This window comes from Parasteatoda tepidariorum, chromosome 6 (assembly GCF_043381705.1).
Source record: "Parasteatoda tepidariorum isolate YZ-2023 chromosome 6, CAS_Ptep_4.0, whole genome shotgun sequence".
In the NCBI taxonomy this organism is placed as follows: Eukaryota; Metazoa; Arthropoda; class Arachnida; order Araneae; family Theridiidae; genus Parasteatoda; species Parasteatoda tepidariorum.
The window spans coordinates 53,778,787-53,797,742 of record NC_092209.1 but is presented as its reverse complement, the minus strand read 5'-3'; positions in this window follow the sequence as shown (position 1 = coordinate 53,797,742).

Here is an 18,956-nt window from a genome sequence, read left to right as displayed (position 1 = left end):
CAATTATTTGTTTCTTATTACCATGGCAAAGTGCCATTCTTTTTTCTCTATCTTAGCATGTGCTATTTAATTGTTGCATTTAATGTAATCTGTCTATTGTTTTTGCTTAAGTTCTCATTACAAGATGAATGGGAAAAGAGCCATTATTGGCCTCAGAGCCCAGCTAAACTAAACAGAACAGAACAGATAGGTCAATGGCTCTTCGCACTAAACACTGAGATAATCCCAATATCCAGCATCAGATTAGTCATGCTAAACCTTTCAAAAAACTAGCAAAATCTGTCCAATATTTGCAAATTTAGTTAGTAGTTATTTACCGTTTGGCCAGATGGGCAAGCCATTTAAAATTAGCGTGGCATTCAACGTGTTAAAATGTTAGCAAAATTACCGAAAATTCTGTAAGCTGTAACTTGTCATTGTCAACTGCTCGATGAAATATTTTTCAAAAAGTGTAGGAGTTGGCAGCCCTGTATTTGATATTACTCTACTATTAAATTTTTTTTTTTTGATAATTCAGGTCTTGTAATGAGCAAAAATTTCGTCTGGTCTAGAAACAATTTTATTGCAATCTGCCGCTTGTGCTAGTATTATTATTATTTTGGTAAAAGATAATGTATGTAAATATTATATACAAGCAAAAATCTTATCGATTTTAAAATCTCTGTCAAGCTGAACCCAGAGTAAGGACTTTTCGGAACTAATTCTATATAATCGTATAGTACGAAAAAAATTAATACTTTTAATAACTCATGATTGTATTTTAAATACTAAGATTCAATTTTAATAGTTCGAGGGCCTAATCTTAAATATGAAAATTACTTTTTGCAGATTATATTTTAAGTTACGAAATCAGACACAAAGACGTACTTTCTCTGAATAAACTTGCCTTTTTTCAACGGATTTGTGTTTTTGTGCCTCAAAATATGGGTTATACTCCGCAGTGTAGAAAATATGGTTTAGGCAGGAGGTAATTAAAAGTTCGTGCCTGTTTATGTGGATTATATTTTTTGCGTATTTCGCTTTTTCAAAAAAGTCTTATTCTAAATTTTTGTTTCACATAAATTATTTGATGGATCCCCTTCAAAATTTAGATTTTCTCATTTAAAATGACACAAATTAGATTGCTGTAAAAAAATATATATTCCTTACGTACCCACCTTTTGACGCTTTGAAAATAAAATGGTAATAAATAATAATAATAAAAATTAACATCGTTTATATAATTGTGACAAGTTTGATAATTGTGAGCTACAAGTTTTAAAATTCCTTTAACGGAACTAAATGAATTATAAAATTTATAGCTCACAATTATAAACCATGTAATTTTTTTAATATTATTTATTGTATTAAAAAAACTTATTCATTCGTATCTCACTATAGCTCCGGAGCTATAGTGAAATACGTTAGAATTAAAACGAACAATATAGAACCCTAACCTTCAATTTGTCTCCTACCTAAATTATTAGAACCATATTATTCAGATTGTAGCAACTCCCATATTTTAAAGGTCAAAAATCTAAATCTGCCGAAAAACAGGAGAAAATACGCTTTATGTCTGATTTCATAGCTTAAAATATCATCTACACAAATTAATATGCATATTTAAGGTTAGGTCTTCAAGCCATAAATTCTCCGTTTTAGTGCATGAAAATACAGTTATTAGGGCGAAAATTATTAAAGCGTTAGATTTCCAGCACTGTACACATTTCTTTTCATATTAAAGTCAAGAAAAGAGATAATTGAATTATTTCATTTTATTATTACGGATGGTAAAAATATTTCATATTTGGAAGATCAGGGAAATTCTTTCATTTGTATATAACATAGTGAATAAATTATTTTAAAAGAACGGGAATTAAAATTTATTCACGAAACTTGCAATGGTCATTGAATCAGAAAACACATTTTATCAGAAATGTTTTTACAACTCATTCAACAGAAAAAAAAATTTTGTGGTCCATTAGATTTAGAACTGTTATTAAATTCAACTTTTCTCACACTTCCTGATAAACAAGAGTACTGGAATATTGTACATAAGAAAAATTCACAAGAAAATTATAAGAAGCATTCTTATAATCCATCAGAAATATTTTTTTTTTCAGATTCTGCATATTCAGAGATATTATTAAATTGAATTTTTACGTTTATTTATTTTCTCCATTCCTGATGAACAAGAATATTGAAATATTGTACATAAGAAAAATGCTCAAGAAAATTATCAGAAGCATTCTTAGTACTCATAAGGAATATATTTTTTTTCGTGATTTAAAAGATTCAGAACTACTATTAAATCCAACTTTTAGGTTCATTCATTCTCTCACTTTCTGATGAACAAGTGTTTCGAACTATGGTGCATAAGAAAATAATTAGAACCATTCTTATGACTCGTCAGAAATTTTTTTTTGAAGTTCTAAAGACTCGGAGATATTATTAAATCAAATTTTTACGTTTTTTAATTTCCCCCCTTCCTGATAAACAAGAATACTGAAATATTGTGCATAAGAAAAATGCTCAAGAAAATTATCAGAAGCATTCTTAGTACTCATAAGGAATATTTTTTTCGTGATTTAATAGATTCAGAACTATTATTAAATCCTACTTTTACGTTCATTCATTCTCTCACTTCTTGATGAGCAGGAGTTTTGAAATTGTGTGGAAGCTTTGAAATTCAGCTAGCAAATACAACAGCATACCGGTCAACCCATTTGATTTTTTCATGGTATTTTATTTTTAAAATGAAAAAAAATATCAAATAGTTTTTATTATCTATAATATTATATTTTTGGCTTCGAAAATTTGATTCAAAATTAATTATCTGTTGTTTTATAATAATAATTTCAAAATAAACTAAAATGACTTTTTTTTTCAAGTACCGGCAAAATTTAAAAAACTACTATAGTATTATCAAAACAATTTACTTGTTACTTAATTTTGACCACATCAAACACATCACAGAGAAAGCAATAGCAGCAACAAATATTATCCAACCACTGATTTATAATCCAAATGTTTCTTTACAAAATCGCAAACTTCTATATACCAGTATGATCAGACCAATTCTAACATATGCCTCTCCTGCCTGGGCCACAATTCTGGATCACCTCATGAAAAAATTAAATCAATGCCAAAATAAAATCCTCAGAAATTGGTTCATTAGAAATAAAAATATTCATATTGATCTCAAAATTCCTCCTCTATCCGAATACATCAATAAATTAAACGCAAACTTCTACAGAAAAGCCGAAGAATGCAAAACAGCCAACTTCAACCAGATATTCTCCTTTGAAAATTATAATAAAGACTCCCACCTCAGACCAATAGCAGCCTTCTACTCATCAGATGCCTCTTTTCATCACTATCAACTAAAATAGAAGCAAACAATCATAGCCGAATGGACAGAGTACCCGCCTACAACTTCAAAGATTCCAGGTTCTACCCCAGTTGACAACACTTTGTCAAAATAGCTTCTGAATCATCCATCCTTTCAAAATAAAATCAGATCATCAGAATCATCATAGTGCATAAATCATCGATCACTGTAAAAATCATCAATCCTCACAATTCATCCTGCACCTCATCAATTGTGTGACATCCTGCAGTGCATCCTGATCAACCGAGAATAAAAATCAAAAATATAAACTCTGAACTCAATAGAACTTTAAAAAACCTAAAATAATAAAATGTACAGTATAAATTAATAGAAATATCCTCCAATAGAATTTATCACCATGTAAATAAATAATCACATTCATAATTTCAAACAATGTATGTAATTTCATTTTTAATATTTATGTTATTTTTCTGTCTTGCTACCAGAATGTTGCAAAATCCAAAATGTTTTTATACAATGTTGTTACTTCATGATGTATGGGTTAGAGGCCTGTGCGCGGCCTAGGGACCCAATTTTTGCTTAATAAACGTAAACGTAACGTTACTTAATTTTACCAACAAAAACAACTAGCGAAAAATGCGTAGAAAATAATAGCTATGCATTAATTTTTTAACTTTCAGAATTAAAAATGTATTAAAAATAACAATTAAAAAAATGCCTGGAGAAAAATCATAGTGAATTTTTTAACTTTCCTTTTTTTTAAAAAAAAAATCGTCTACAATTTTAGTTTTATATTGTATTATTTTATTTTATAAATCTAAACTTAACATTTTTCGAAAATTTATACTTTTGTTTTTGAAATGACAAAAAGTTTAAAACTTCTATTTGTTGAGTTAAATAAAACCTGCTATTTATTTATTTTCAATTTTAAGCCATTATCAAAATTAAATCTGCAAAAATTCTTATTTGAATTTTTTGTAAAAATGGGAAGATCAAAATTATAAGAGAAATAACAAATCTCGATTCAGTTGTTTACTTCATATCCCTAATATATGAGGATTATTATTAACCACCAACTGTTCTTTACGAACCTTGATATGACACGCCTAGAATGACAAACATTAAGCTGAAATATCTGACCTTTTCTTTTTTTAAAAATCATTATATAATAATAATGGTTGTTTTAGGCTTTTTACAATATTTTTTTGAAAGTAGCTAATACAGGGTTTGGACAAAAATATCGCGCCATTTCTTTATTAACTCAATGTAAACAATCTTACTTCTAGCAGCAAATGTCTTAGAAGATTTTACGTGGCAAAACTGTTGACACAATTCAGCTTTTAGGAATGGGATTCAAATCAATGGGAGTTCATACTTTTAGGATTCTTTTACTATACTACTTACTGTTTTTTTCTACTTTACACTTTTTGGATTCTCTTACTTTACTTTTTTTAGGAATGGTATTATTTTTCCTCATGCAAAATTTGCAAGGACCAAAATGAGCGTAGGATGTTGAAAACTTTTTTCCATTTTCAATACCAGTTGTGCAATATAATTACAAAATCATTCTAAGATACAATCAAGATAAGATACAATCCTATAATAATAACAAGATACAATTTCCTAAGACACAAGATACAATCCTATAGAACAACACGAAAATTTCTGGTATTAGAGCTAGAAAGAAGTTATTAACTTCTTCTCATTTTGGTCGATCCGAATTTCGCGTGGGTTAAAATGATACCATTACTAAATGCTTTAAACATGATCTTTCGAATTGTATAATTGGAATTGTGTTCCTTGTAAAATCTTCCAAAGCATTTGCTGCTAAAAGAAAGATTATTCGCATGAAAGAATTGTTTCCATAATTTTGTCCAACCCCAGTATCTTGTTTGGTAAAAAATTAATAAATAAGTATATAAACAATGTTGCACAGCTGAAACATTTTTATACCCATAACTTTTTTTTAATCCATTAATGCTTTTGTTCCGGAAACTGTCCAACCACATTTTTATAAAGGTTCTTCAAAATTCAAATATTTTTTTATTGTTATGGTAGGCAGTAATTTCTATATAGTTGCTATAACATACACGTTAAGCGAAAAACTACCATTTATAGCTGTTATATGTGTAGCATTAAAAGCTTTAACAATTCTTTTCATGTTTTTTACTTTATATAAATTTTCTTTCCTAATTGATTTAAAAAAAAAAAAAAAAAAACGCTTTCTCACATTTTTTATTCACCACCGGCACTTTAACTGTAAATTTAGATTAAAAAATGCTAGAATTAACATTTTAAGTTTATCCCTAAACTAAGCTGAGAACCAGAAAAAGCCCATTTTTTGAACGAGCTATAAAAATAATAATTCCCTTTTTACATGCAATTTAAGAGATCACAGCGATAAATTTGAGATATTTTCCCTAGCATTATAGTGAAGCACTTTGATTTTGTATGATTTGGCTTCTTGCTCTCCGTACAATGATTACAAAATAAAAATGTCTCGTTTGTTTACCTACATGACTGCTTTTTTTCCCCTCTGTGACCACAAATTATTAAATCAAATTTTCTTTTGATTTTTAAATTATTACGTTTTCTGTTTTTTTTTCTTGTTTTTTTCATTGAGATTATCTGTATTATTTGGATCCTGATTATGTTTGGGGTCTTTACTTCTTCAACAATCTGATTGAAATCTAAAACAATTATGCAATTTATCCTTTCACCGTCCCTCAAAAAACCCTTTCATATTTGTCTGTTAAGTAGTGTCAAATAATGGCATCTACTCTCAAATGAAAGGATTGAGTTTATTTTGAATGCGAACCATTTCCTCGTGTTGTGCCGACACTATTAAAGTGTGTCCTCCTACTTATCTTCCATCTTTCATCAAAACCTGTAATCCAGAAACTTTCACTTATGAAATGAGATTTAGTGAGAGATAACGAGAAAACTACGTAAAACTGGTGCACAATTGTCTGTGTAACGAGCCGACGACCTTCAGGGTACTGAAATTCCTTTGGCCACGTGGTCATGTTTTCTTTTGATTGATAAGTCTGTGCAAGTTATTTCATTCTAGAGAAAATGAGGTTGCAAAAATATGATATATTTTGCATCATTTTTGTATGATTTGCTTATCAATTACGATCTCTGAAGTTTAAGACAACTGAATTAGTTTTCCTGTTCAGCTAAATAATAATAAGTGTGACCATAATCATGTGTTGATAATCATCATTTTTGCAATTTTAAAGAAAATTAGATTTCAAAAAGAAAATTAATTTTTTTTCTTTATTAATATTTATGTTTTAGATGTAATTATATCATGATACTTTTTTTTTCTAAAATTAATTAAATAATTACTACTAAATTTTTGTACTTTGGTGATTGTATTATAATCCCTAATTTTTTATTTCTTTCCAAAATTCTTAAAATAATTACTGCTAAATTTTTTAATCACTTATAACTTGTATCTAGGACTGTTTCTTACTCGAGAAAGAGTAAGTAGCGATAAAAAAGTGGTTTGCGATTTAACGTTCAGAAGTAAATCATCACTTCTTGATTTTTTAACACCACTCTTAGTTTGTCTGTTAATTTAAATAAATTGCATCAAATTTAGAGATGATTATCATTTTCTATGACGCATATTTTCTGCATATAACAGGATCGAATCTGTTTCGAAAGGGATAAGATAAATTTTTAAAAATATATTATAAAATACATTAGTTGAGAATCGACATTGTTCTTAAAACCTTATTTTTCCCACTTAATATTTTCAAACTGTTTTTAAAGTTTAAAAAGTAAAAATAAAGAAAGTGTGCTCGGTGCCTTTCGCAAAGATCATGCTTAAAGCTTTTAGAAATGGTGTTGTTTTACCCCATGCAAAATTTGAATCTACCAAAATGAGGAGAGGGAGTTAAGAGCTGATTTTCTCTTTCAATACCACGATAATTAAAAAAGTATCCTAATATAAATATAAGAATTTTATTCTATATGGTTTCAGAATTGTTTGTATTCAAGCTAGAAATCAGCTCTTTAAAAGCTTTTCAGCAAATGAAATCAGCTCTTAACTTCCTTTACTCATTTTGGTCTACCCAAATTTTGCAAGGGTAAAAAAGACAATTTTTAAAAGCTTCAAGTATTATCTTTAAAATCGTGCCAATAGTTTTACCATATAAAATCTTCCAAAACATTTGCAGGGGTGACTAAAAATGTAAAAAAGGGCTGACTAATAAAATTCAATGCTTTATTAACAAAAAATAGCAACTTTTATAGCATATTTTTTTTCAGTTTATGATTGAAAGTGAATGCAAAGAACTTAGCACGTCCATCAGTTGCTGACGGGTAATTGAATCAATTCATGAAAGTTTCAGAAAAGGAGAAACCGTTACAGGTGGACTTTCGGCAAGGTTTGTCCTCATTTACAAGCTCATGCAACTTGATCTTTCCGCTCATTTTGTTCACATTATCAACTGTTTCATTAATAGATTCTTCAGACCCCAAAACTATCTTCTCACACAAGGTAGTCTTATTCCCCCCCCTATTATTTAGCTTATACATTACGGCATCCGCCGACTCCCTGGACTACAAATTGCGTGTTATGCAGATGACCCTGCAATTCTAGTCCACTCAAGGAAATTCTCAGAAAACACAAAGGATCGCCAAAATCACTTAGTCCATTTGATGCTTATAGCGTTCTGTTTAGTCTAGCTGGGCTTCTGAAGCCAATAATGGCCCTTTTCCCATTAATCCTGCAACGAGAACTTAAGCATATATACAGTAGACAGATTACATGAAATGCAACAATTAAATAGCACATGTTTGAAATTCTAAGCAACTTTTTGTTTTATGTATAAATAATTTGAAACGTAAATTATAGTGGTAGTTATAAGTAAATATTTAAGGACATAATAAAGAAATAAAAGTGAATTGAGTTTCTTTCATAATTTAGTCCAGTTCTACATAATCGTAGTTTTACTTTGTACGCAAAATACTGCTACTTCGAGATTTTTCTCTACGTTTTTATTTCTCGCTGCTGAAATATAGAGATGTAGTAAAATGCTCTAATGCGAATATTTTGATAGTGTCAGATAACTTTATTTATGATAGATTATCTAAACACAAATAAACCCCGTGAACCTAACACAAATTTCTTATCTTGAATTATTTTATGTGATTGTTAAACAGTGGTTCAGCATATGGCATGTTTTTCTTTAGTTCAATGGTCATCTTTAATATTTATTTATGTTATCTGAAAAAAAAATTATACTTCCTTGACGATGATGTAGTAAAACGTCATAAAAAACTTAAAACATCTGATTGGTTGCTAGCTGATACACCTCCGGATGTAATCTAATACTGTGCCAAGATTTCATTTTTATCGCATTTCACTGAATTTTATGTATTTTAAAAAAAAAATGATTATGAATTTTAATGGAATTAAAACAACGATTTGAAATAAATATGCGCTGCAATTCATACAAATTCCATATGGTTCCATCTAACTTACAAAACTTTTGTGCGCAATTTTATTAGATGTATTTAAAGTATTAAAAAAGATATCCCCTATATTATCGTTATTTTGATACATCTGTAGCCTTATTTTTCCAACAACATCGTTGCTACGACCAATAAATAACCATTTAAATTCAGTGATCCTTTTAAGGCATTGACAGAAATGTCAACCTGTTTACTTTGAGGGCATTTATAGTAAAATCTTTGATTTCAAGTATGCACCTAGCATAGTAAGACTAATTTTAAGTTTTTTGTAAAACACTTGCACCTAATAATTATTAATTATAAAACGTCTCGTTATTTGAGTTAACTCATGATGAGCTTCTTATGTATTTAACATTTTCCAGAACCAATAAGAGAATCCAGAAATGTGAGTATTAAAACGAGAGAAAAAAACTTTAACTCAAATAATAACTTTTTGGGCAACTAGTTCATCCTTTGCGAAACAGCATATTTTTTAGTTAAGCAACACATTAGCAGCTGCGGCCTCAATCAGGGTTCCAACTGTCTGAAAATTTTTTAAAGTGATAACAAAAGTGAGATAAATCTAGATGTTTTAAGCTACCAATAAATTTTCAGCTTTAACCCCTTAGGTACGGGTGATTCATAAAAGCATTCGTACAAAATCAGAATCATTATGTAAATAAATAAAAAACTGTAGCTTAAATATAGGCGTCGCTAATTTAACGGACTTACTTTGCTTTTACTCTAATTATTGTTAGTTTAATCATATATATAATCAATGTTAGTTCAAAGTATAACTAAATAATTTTATTTTGAACTAAAGTAATGGAGAATTAGAGAAATCAAACAATTATAACCCCACCCACAAATAAACTGCTAAAGAACTACTTTGGTTACCAGTTTTATCTTTTTACCCTGATTCATACGGTTTTATGCTGGCACGTTCTGTGACAGTAAGGGGTGAAAGCGAGACCGAAAAGGGGAAAGGCTGGTAGTAAAACCATTTCAGTTATACTTATTCTTTTTTTAAATTTTTTAACAATATCTACTTTATCTTGGAAAAGAAGCAGTTTTATATATATGCCAGAGTTATAAAAGAAATCTTGATAGTTACAGATATTTCATTTTTTTCGAAAAAATGCTGGAATGAAATGTTTTAAGTACCAGGTTTTTCTCTTTTCCGTCTTGCTATATAAGGGCTTTCACCCATGGTGACAGTCGGCGCGAAAGGTTTAAGGTGCAAAAAATACAGTTGGAATAATTTCGTAACTCTCAAATGAAAGCTAAATTTAAGTATTTTTCAGTACTCTTGAAAAATTTCAGCAACCACTCGCTTATTTTTTCTAGGATAGGATAGGACTCGTTTATTTTTAGTCAGTATCCCCAGCCACTTAACGTATCAGAGGATACTGACTTCTCCGCTTTCTGCGAAAGTTTTAATATAGCGGAAACGAATGAAACAGTAAAGCGTGTAGAATTAGAATAATTGCTCCCACTCTTTAAAAGCGTCACAGCGAGATAATTGACAGATAATTGAAACAAAGTTGCATTTCATATGATATTTTAAATTTTTGATGTGTAGTGGGGAAAAAATTGCTTAAAATAGATCGTACTAAACTAAAAATAAATTAAATTTCATTACCACTAAAAACAAAAATTATTAAAAAAGCGGAACAAGTTGACCTCCCTGACGTATTTTTTTTGAAGAGGCATACTTTACGTTTTTTTCTGCCGAACGGCCTGAGTCGGGGTCAGGGAGCTGGCCTTGCATCAGAAAGGTTCTGGGTTCGAATCCCGGGCAAGACATGGATGTTCTTTCATTCTCTGTACTATCTGTCCTTACTGTGGGAGCAACGTTGGGCCGCCTTCGTTCGTTCGTTCGTTGTAGTGGAACTGGGCGTCTGAGGCCTTACGGCCCTTTTCCCATTCATCTTGAAGTTAAACTTAGAGACATGCATGACAAAATTAAAGTTTGGGGAGCAAATGGAGTTCTTGAGAAAAGAAAAATGGCACTTTGCCATTATTAGCCAATGACAATATTATAAGTAATAAAAATGTACATGAAAAAGGTAAAATTAAAGTACAATGGGAAAATAAACACTAATGAATATTTTCAGTTTGGAAATACATACAAAAGGGGGCGAGTTAAAGGATTGTGAGGATGTGTGTATATGTGTAAGTAAATGTGGCTCTGTTAAGTAGAGACCCGGCCGTCAGTGAGTGTTTGTGTTGTTAAATGTTAGTATGATATCAGAAGTGTAGAAGTGTGCAATGGGTCGAATTTTTGCATCCTCTTTGAGATTTATGCAGTCGAAAATATCATTAAAATTTGCGGTATTGCAGGTGGCGGCTTTAAAAAAGAAGTTTCTATTTAATTTGTTGAAATGATGGTCAAAGCGGTCAATGTTAAGATCTCTATGAATGGCATTGTTGCGGATAAACCATCTGGCTCCCGTGAGTTTTCTCAAGATGTTGTTTTGGAGTACGATAAGTTTTTTGAGGTCTTTTTCGGAGGCGTTACACCAGGCAGCTGACGTTGGGCCGCCTACATGGGTGAAAGCCCTTATATAGCAAGACGGAAAAGAGAAAAACCTGGTACTTAAAACATTTCATTCCAGCATTTTTTTCGAAAAAAATGAAATATCTGTAACTATCAAGATTTCTTTTATAATTTTGGCATATATATATAAAACTGCTTCTTTTCCAAGATAAAGTAGATATTGTTGAAAAATTTAAAAAAAGAACAAGTAAACTCCTCCCCAAAACTAGCTATAACTGAAATGGTTTTACTACCAGCATTTCCTCTTTTCCGTCTCGCTTTCACCCCTGGCCACCTAATATGGTGCCCCTGAAAGAGTGGTCAATAAATAACAAATCTACCTTTCAGATACCTGAATGACCCAGGTCATTTTCCAGGTGGGCATTGGGAAGAAGAAAAAAACGTTTTTTCCTAAAGAATACCATTTAGAACTAAATAGTTTTAATTTCTAATGATTTATAACATATATATATATATATATAGCATAATAAATAAATACAAAAAGGACAACAAAAGAAAAAAAGAAAAAAAACGAAGAAGGTTAAGATAAACTATAAGTTTTATTCACTACGCATAAGCTGCAAGTAAATAGAACTCATAAAGTAAGTCCAAAATGTAGGGAAAACATGGAAAAAATTATACAACAATGAAAAAAGGGAAAAAGAAAAATAATATATAATAGAAATAATAAAACTCCGGAAAAAATATCCGAAAAAAAAAGAAGAGAAAAAATATAAAAATCTGGAAATAATCCGAATTGCAGTGTAATTTTCTCTCTACATTTTGAACTTATTTATATATATAAATATATACGTTTATTTGCTATTTATGCCTAGATGTAATGCTAAGACAAAATTAAATTTAGAAATACGGGAATTCAATGGTGAGATGTAGATTTTGCTACCATTATAAATACAAAAAATAAAATCTTCCGGATTTATCCGGAAGATTTGCATCTATGAAAGTCTGCCAACCACTACGCTTTTTGCAGAATTCTTTATAGAGTGGTAAACAATTAAAAACTAAAGCTTTCAGAATTTTCAGTAAATTTGTCAACATCATAAAAGCCTCACCACGGGAAAGCTAAAACAAAGTAGCGTGTCATGTGACCTTTCGATCCAATAACCATTAGTGATATGGAAAGCAGCTTTAAATCAAATTAAAAAAACAAAGAATAATACATTAAAGCATAAACTTAGCTACCACGAAAAGAAATTTTTTTTAAAAAGTGTAAAAATCTGGTAACCACGTCCATGCAATAGTGAAATAAGTTTCAAGCGTGTTTTTTTATGCACTAATCTGCTCCTACGCTAGCGGGATAACTAAAATTTTGCTTATAATCTCAAATTTAAGATTAATAAAAAAAATAAACAGAAACTAGTTCATTTCTATAAGTCATGACTCTCAGTCTTTTAATCAATTAATTGCTTACCCCTTTCATTTCCTCTTTTCCTGTATCCAGGAAATGAAACGAAAGTACACGGCCTTATCTTAATCATTATCTTCCATTTTATTATCTTTGAAATCAATTCTTCCGAAAAATACTATGGAATAGGATATCAGAAAACAATCAAATTAATTTACTAGATCTATTTTTATTTGCAGAACGTTCTCTTTAATTAACGTCATTGAATCAAATTCATTCATAAGCTTTTAGATACTTTTAAAAATCTAACAACTCTTCAAAAATAGTAAATAATAATAAACTCTTCAAATCTACTCGATTGAAATTTTTTTTAAAGAACATATACTTTTGAATAGTATTTTAAATAATAATAATTTCACTATAAAATTTCAGTTATTTCAATTATTATTAAGCTATTTTTTAAAACTTAACACTTTGTGTCAAATCCATTTACGAAATTACAACTTTATTGCCGCTTTTAAAAATCTAATCATTCTTTAAAAAATTATTCAATCTTATGAAATAATAATATTAGTATAAAAATTCGCTTATTTAAAGCTTCACTCAGCCAGTTGCTTGACTAGAAGGGGACAAGAGGGAACACCAATCTCCGGTCCCCGCCAAATTCAGGGGGGGGGGATGCATATTAATGCAGGTCTTTCAACTATTGCGCTTTTTGCAAAATATTTTATAAATCTAAAAACGAAAGCTTTCATAATTTTTAGTATTTTTGTTAACATTTTAATTGAGGACATTGATGTTTTTCCGATTTATTTTGTTACTAATATCCTAAAAAAATATTTATCATGAGATTATTAAATAAATATATGTTTAAGATATGCTGAGATAATAAAATAAATATACGCTTAAGATATATGTTTAATGTGCCAAATTAAGCGTACGTATTTTTAGATCATGATCCTAGCTGCTATAAACCTCGAAAAATGACTTCTAAAACTATGACACAGAAGATTATTGTTGCATTTAAGGTTATTATACCAATACAATATATACTTTATTATGATGAACATCATGGCTACTAACCATAATATTTCTCAGTAAAAATATTTTAAGGAAAATAAGTAAATTCATCAGACAACCCAAATTTTTAAAGTTTTTATTGAATGAAATAAAGTGGTAATCTAAATTATTTCAAATTAACTTTACTAACTGGCTGACTGATACAGTTTTATCATAGTGCCTATCCTAGGGGGATATATGCTCCTTCTTCTAAGTTATATTTGAAAGGACGATGGGAAGGGTGGTGCGAGGGTTAACTAAGTTACGTCTCAATTGGAAACATTTTACAATTAAAATAAAATCTGGGATAAGTATATACATGTTAAATCTCATTGGGATACATAAAAAATTTGAATAATATTAAAAATGAAACGAGAAAAATATTTACAATTATTTTACAAGTGGGGAAGACTCCTTATGCACTCCCTCGCCTCCACCTGGTAGCCGGGCTTTTCAGGTGCAGAGTGCATGGTTTGCCTATGGTAAGGGTGATAATATTAAAACTATCGGTTGTAATATTTTGATAATACGCAATCGCTGAGAAAGAATGCGGTTATCGGACTGAAATTTGCATTATTTTCTATAATGTTCAAGTCTAATAGTTAAGTCGCAGGTGCTACAGTCTTTAGCACCTTTTTTTAAAAAAAGGAGCGTTTAATTTAAATAAATATTGGTCAATTTTATCGACTTTTAAGTCGTTATATAAAGTATTGTTTCGAACAAACCAGGGTGCCCCGGTCATTCGTCTAAATATTTTGTGCTCAAAAATTTTTTGAGTCTTTTTCTTTGGTTGTTTGTTAGAGCCCCCCAGGCTTGAGATACATAACATAGTATTGGTCTTATTCACATGATGTAAATATGTCATTTTGTGTTAAGTGCAATTTCACTTTCACTGTTCAGCAGGGGTTTTAATGCTTGAAATACAGCTTTGACTTTTTGAGAATATCTGATATGTGTAGTTTCCAATTTAGGGTACAGTTTATGGTAATTCCTAAATATTTAGCTTTCGAAATCTTTGGGATTTCTTCGCTAAATAGAATAAGTTTCTCATATTGGATAATTTTCTTTTATAGAACATTCTGATAACTAGAAGATTAGATTTTGAACTGTTTATTTTTACTTTCCATCTGCTGCACCAGGTTTCTATATCAGTAATATTATCTTGCAGTTTCTTAATAGCATTATTTGTGTTTATAGATTTACTTAAAATTGCAATATCTTCTGCGTAGAATGCTGTTAGTTGATCAACCGGAAAATCAGAACAATATATTAGAAAGAGTATAGGACCCAAAATTGAGCCCTGGAGCACTCCTGCTTTGACTCTTCTAATTGCATACCTGCCAACTTTCACTCTTTCCGAGAATGGATTTTCAGAGTGGTTGTAATACGATTAACGAAAAACAATCTGACTCAAAAATATATCTATATTTTGATCCCGTTGAAATTCGCTTGCGAAAGGATTATTATGCTTTTATATATTTATTGTAATTATTTATATGTAGTGGTTGTCAAACTAATTTATAATTATCATTATAATTCAAAAAGTTAATTGGAATAAAGTGAGTATTGCTACCACTTTAAATATAAAAATGAAATCTTCCGGAAAATCCGGAAGAGTTGGCAGGTATGTAATTGAGGAAAAGTGGTCAGCTTTACTAAGATGAAAACAGGTGTTACTTATCCATAAGAGATAAAAAAAAAACTGATAGTAAGAAAATTTTTTCTTCCTTACATTAGAAACAGTTAAATTGTGTAAGTCATTTATTACCTATTTAATGTTGTGATAAACATCAAATTTTTCATAAGTAAATTTATAAAATTTAATTAAGAAAAAGATATGGTATTTATGAAAAAATACTTTTTCGAAAAAAAAAAAGAAGGTAAAAATGTTTTGCTCATACTCGGATAATTATCGGCCCTGAATGAAATTTAAAAACAGTAATGTAAGTTTGGTTACCACACTGCTGTCAAAAGCTACGGGTTGTGCGTAGTACTTCATTTTTTTATTTAAAGTGATAATGAATCTAATTTCTTTTTAATTCTCATAAATTTAATTTAATATCATTTTCTCGACAACTAAATGCAAATAATTCGATCTCATACATAAAAGCAAGTTACAGAAACGAAAATGAGTGTAATCCGTAACAATTGTGAAAAGTTAATTTTATCAACAATTGTATTTCAAATAGCCTTTCACTACCACTTGGGAAATACCTACTCGGAAAAAGTAAAGTTGACAGGTCTGCGACCGCCTCAAATTAATAAAAAAAAATCGAAAAATATAAAACTAAAATCAAAAGAGGAAATCCCAGAACAATTGGGAAATATTCTGATATGCGTCCATTCTAAAACTAATGCTTTTCATCATACATTTTAATTTGTGCATTTGAGGTCCTTTGTACAGCTATGCCACAGGTGACTAAAATTATAAGAAGTGGTAGAGTTCATCTTTTTTTTATTTAATTATTCAATCGTAATGACAATGATTTATATTGCAAATTATTCATATTTAAAAAGAAAACTTTTACCTTCTCATTTAATTGGAGATTGTAAAAACAGTGACAGAAGTTGCTAATTATAATGCGTAGTAACACATAGCACGTAAAAATAGGTTTTTGAGATTTCTACAATGGCCGCTCTGTTTTTCAATGAAATTATCCAATTGTGATTAACCACAAAAGTAAAATATTGAGTGTATATGTAATCAGTACTTCAATCGTTCGTCGTAATTCTTTTTTTTTTCTTTTCTTAATTGAAGATGTAGCTATAGAGACCAGTTTGCTCCAGCTTCTGTGAAATCTTGCCGACTACTTTTTTTAAAATTTTATTCTCTAAGACATCTATTAATAAATTTTTTTTTTTTGGAAGAGTTGCCTGCATCCAATATGTTAACAGATTTTTGCTACTTAGGAATTATCACTTATTTATATTTTGAGTCGCCTGGTGGCGTCCCTGCTTTGTATCATCCATCTCAAAAGAAAGGTAGGATAAATCTATATCTATGAATAATACTAGGATGAATCGGTAAATGCGTTTAAGGGACCTTGAATCGGCTCATATCCCATTTAATATGTCTTTTGAATTAAGTTACTGTTTTTTTAACAATTGTTCAAGCAAACGAAGTTTGATGCCTCAAACTTCTCAAAATTGTTTTTTTATTTTGTTATGTGTTGTTATTTGAATAAAGAAGTTAATTACCCTGAAGATTAGTTTCTTGCCATATTTTCCAACATTTTTATTCGAAAAAATTTATTATTTATTTAGATTCATAATTTTATTTTATAGCAGTCGTTGAACAGCCGACCCAATTTTTGAGTTTACGTTCAACTCCGTAGCCTTGCAATTTTGAATCTAATCCAGAAGACAAGGAAACTCTTGGATCAAGTATTTTGGGAAATTTGCCTTCTTGGAGGACTTTGATTGAACTAACCGGCAATTGCGTTACATGGAGAGGAAAACCTCCCACGCCTGGCGGCGGTTAGCCTGGCGGCAAAGGGACTCTAACCCTAGATCCGTCTACCACTAAGGATATTTTACGTCATCACTGTGGTCGGTGCGAGCCGGAAGCGGAGTTTGAATCGACCAGCCATCGCTGAACCCGGATCATCTCATTGGAATTCGAGTGCTCTATCTTCTGAGCCACCATGGTTCTAGATTTCTAATAATACTTAGTATTGTACTTAGTATAATAAGTATTGCACTTAGTATGTAATTAGTATAATACTTAGTTGTTGGAAATTCAGCTAATTGCTAAATTTTTGTTTCCTAAAATATTTCTAAAACTTAAAATATTTCACGCTTCATTAAATAAATTTTTATATCAGCCTAATATCTATTATATATAATTCTCTTACGTGGCTCCCAAATTTTGGCTGTATTTCTTTTCCGCCGGTGGCAACGTTTGCTTTGTTTTGAAAACACCAAAGCATTCTGCCTTTTAATGATGTGTTTCTGATCTAATATATATAATTCTCTTACGTGGCTCCCAAATTTTGGCTGAAGTACTTTGTACAACTAAATAAGATTCTTTTCACAACAGTTAAATATTTACTTTATTTTCTTCATTCATAGAGAAAACAGTCGGCAAAGAATTCTGTTAGGTTAAAAAACATTTCGCTAAAAAAATAACGAATTCTAAAAGAAATAAAAATAAACAACTTAAAAAATAAAAATGCTGTTGCCAGCCATAGAATTTTTTGAAAGTTAACTTAGCAACATAAATCAAAATGACATAGAAGCGCAACTAGATCAAAATTATGATACCTGAGCGCTTGACGTAACAAATCCTTCAATTCTAAAAGTGTTGTATCGCCAAATGCCCAAATTAACAATTGTGTTCTTAAAGAAATTCTATAAAAAGTTTTAAATAAACAACCTACTTCTACAACTGCTTCTTGAAGAACTTGGCTCATAGATTAAAAATATTGTTTTAATTTTACAGTACTAACTTTACTTCTACTTTCATTATTGCTATGACCCTCTTTCATTACATTTTACAACTTCATGCTAAATTTGAGGACTTTAAGTTGTTTTGTGGTTGAATACTGACATTTAGAAATGTGTACATAAAAAAAATAATATTTAGAGGTTAAGAGTTGCCTCAGAAAAATTTGAATTGTTGACATTGAACTTAACAATGGAAACAATCGTTTTTGTGAAAAATTGAATTGTATTGTTGACATCAAAACTAAAAATATTGTGTTTCAACTTAACAATACTACCTTAATTTATACTTTAGAATTGCCTCGGAGAAATTTGAATTGTTAGCAATGACTTAAACAAAAAGTTTTATTTTAACTGACAAATACTATATTATAATTTTAACTTTTTCTATGACTATACTCATTTTCTTACTCTTTTCTTTGTTTTTTATAAATTTTATATTTTTGTGATAAAATTAAAAACTTATAGTTGTTCTGCTTCTGAGCACTGATGAAAGCACAAAATGATGGGCTTCATCAACAATCCAAAATATCTACATTTATTTTACAAATTCCATATTATTAAGGTGGCGCCCTTCAGAGAATTAAAAATACAAAATTATCTTCATCAAAGCCGATGCTTTACATCCGGCTTTCATACATGGCTTTGGCCCTCTGGTGGGAAAGACTTAAAACAAAACTTACAACAGTTACTTTTCTCAACAACTGAAATTTAGAATAGTGTGATTAAAAAAAATATGTGAACTGTTTGCA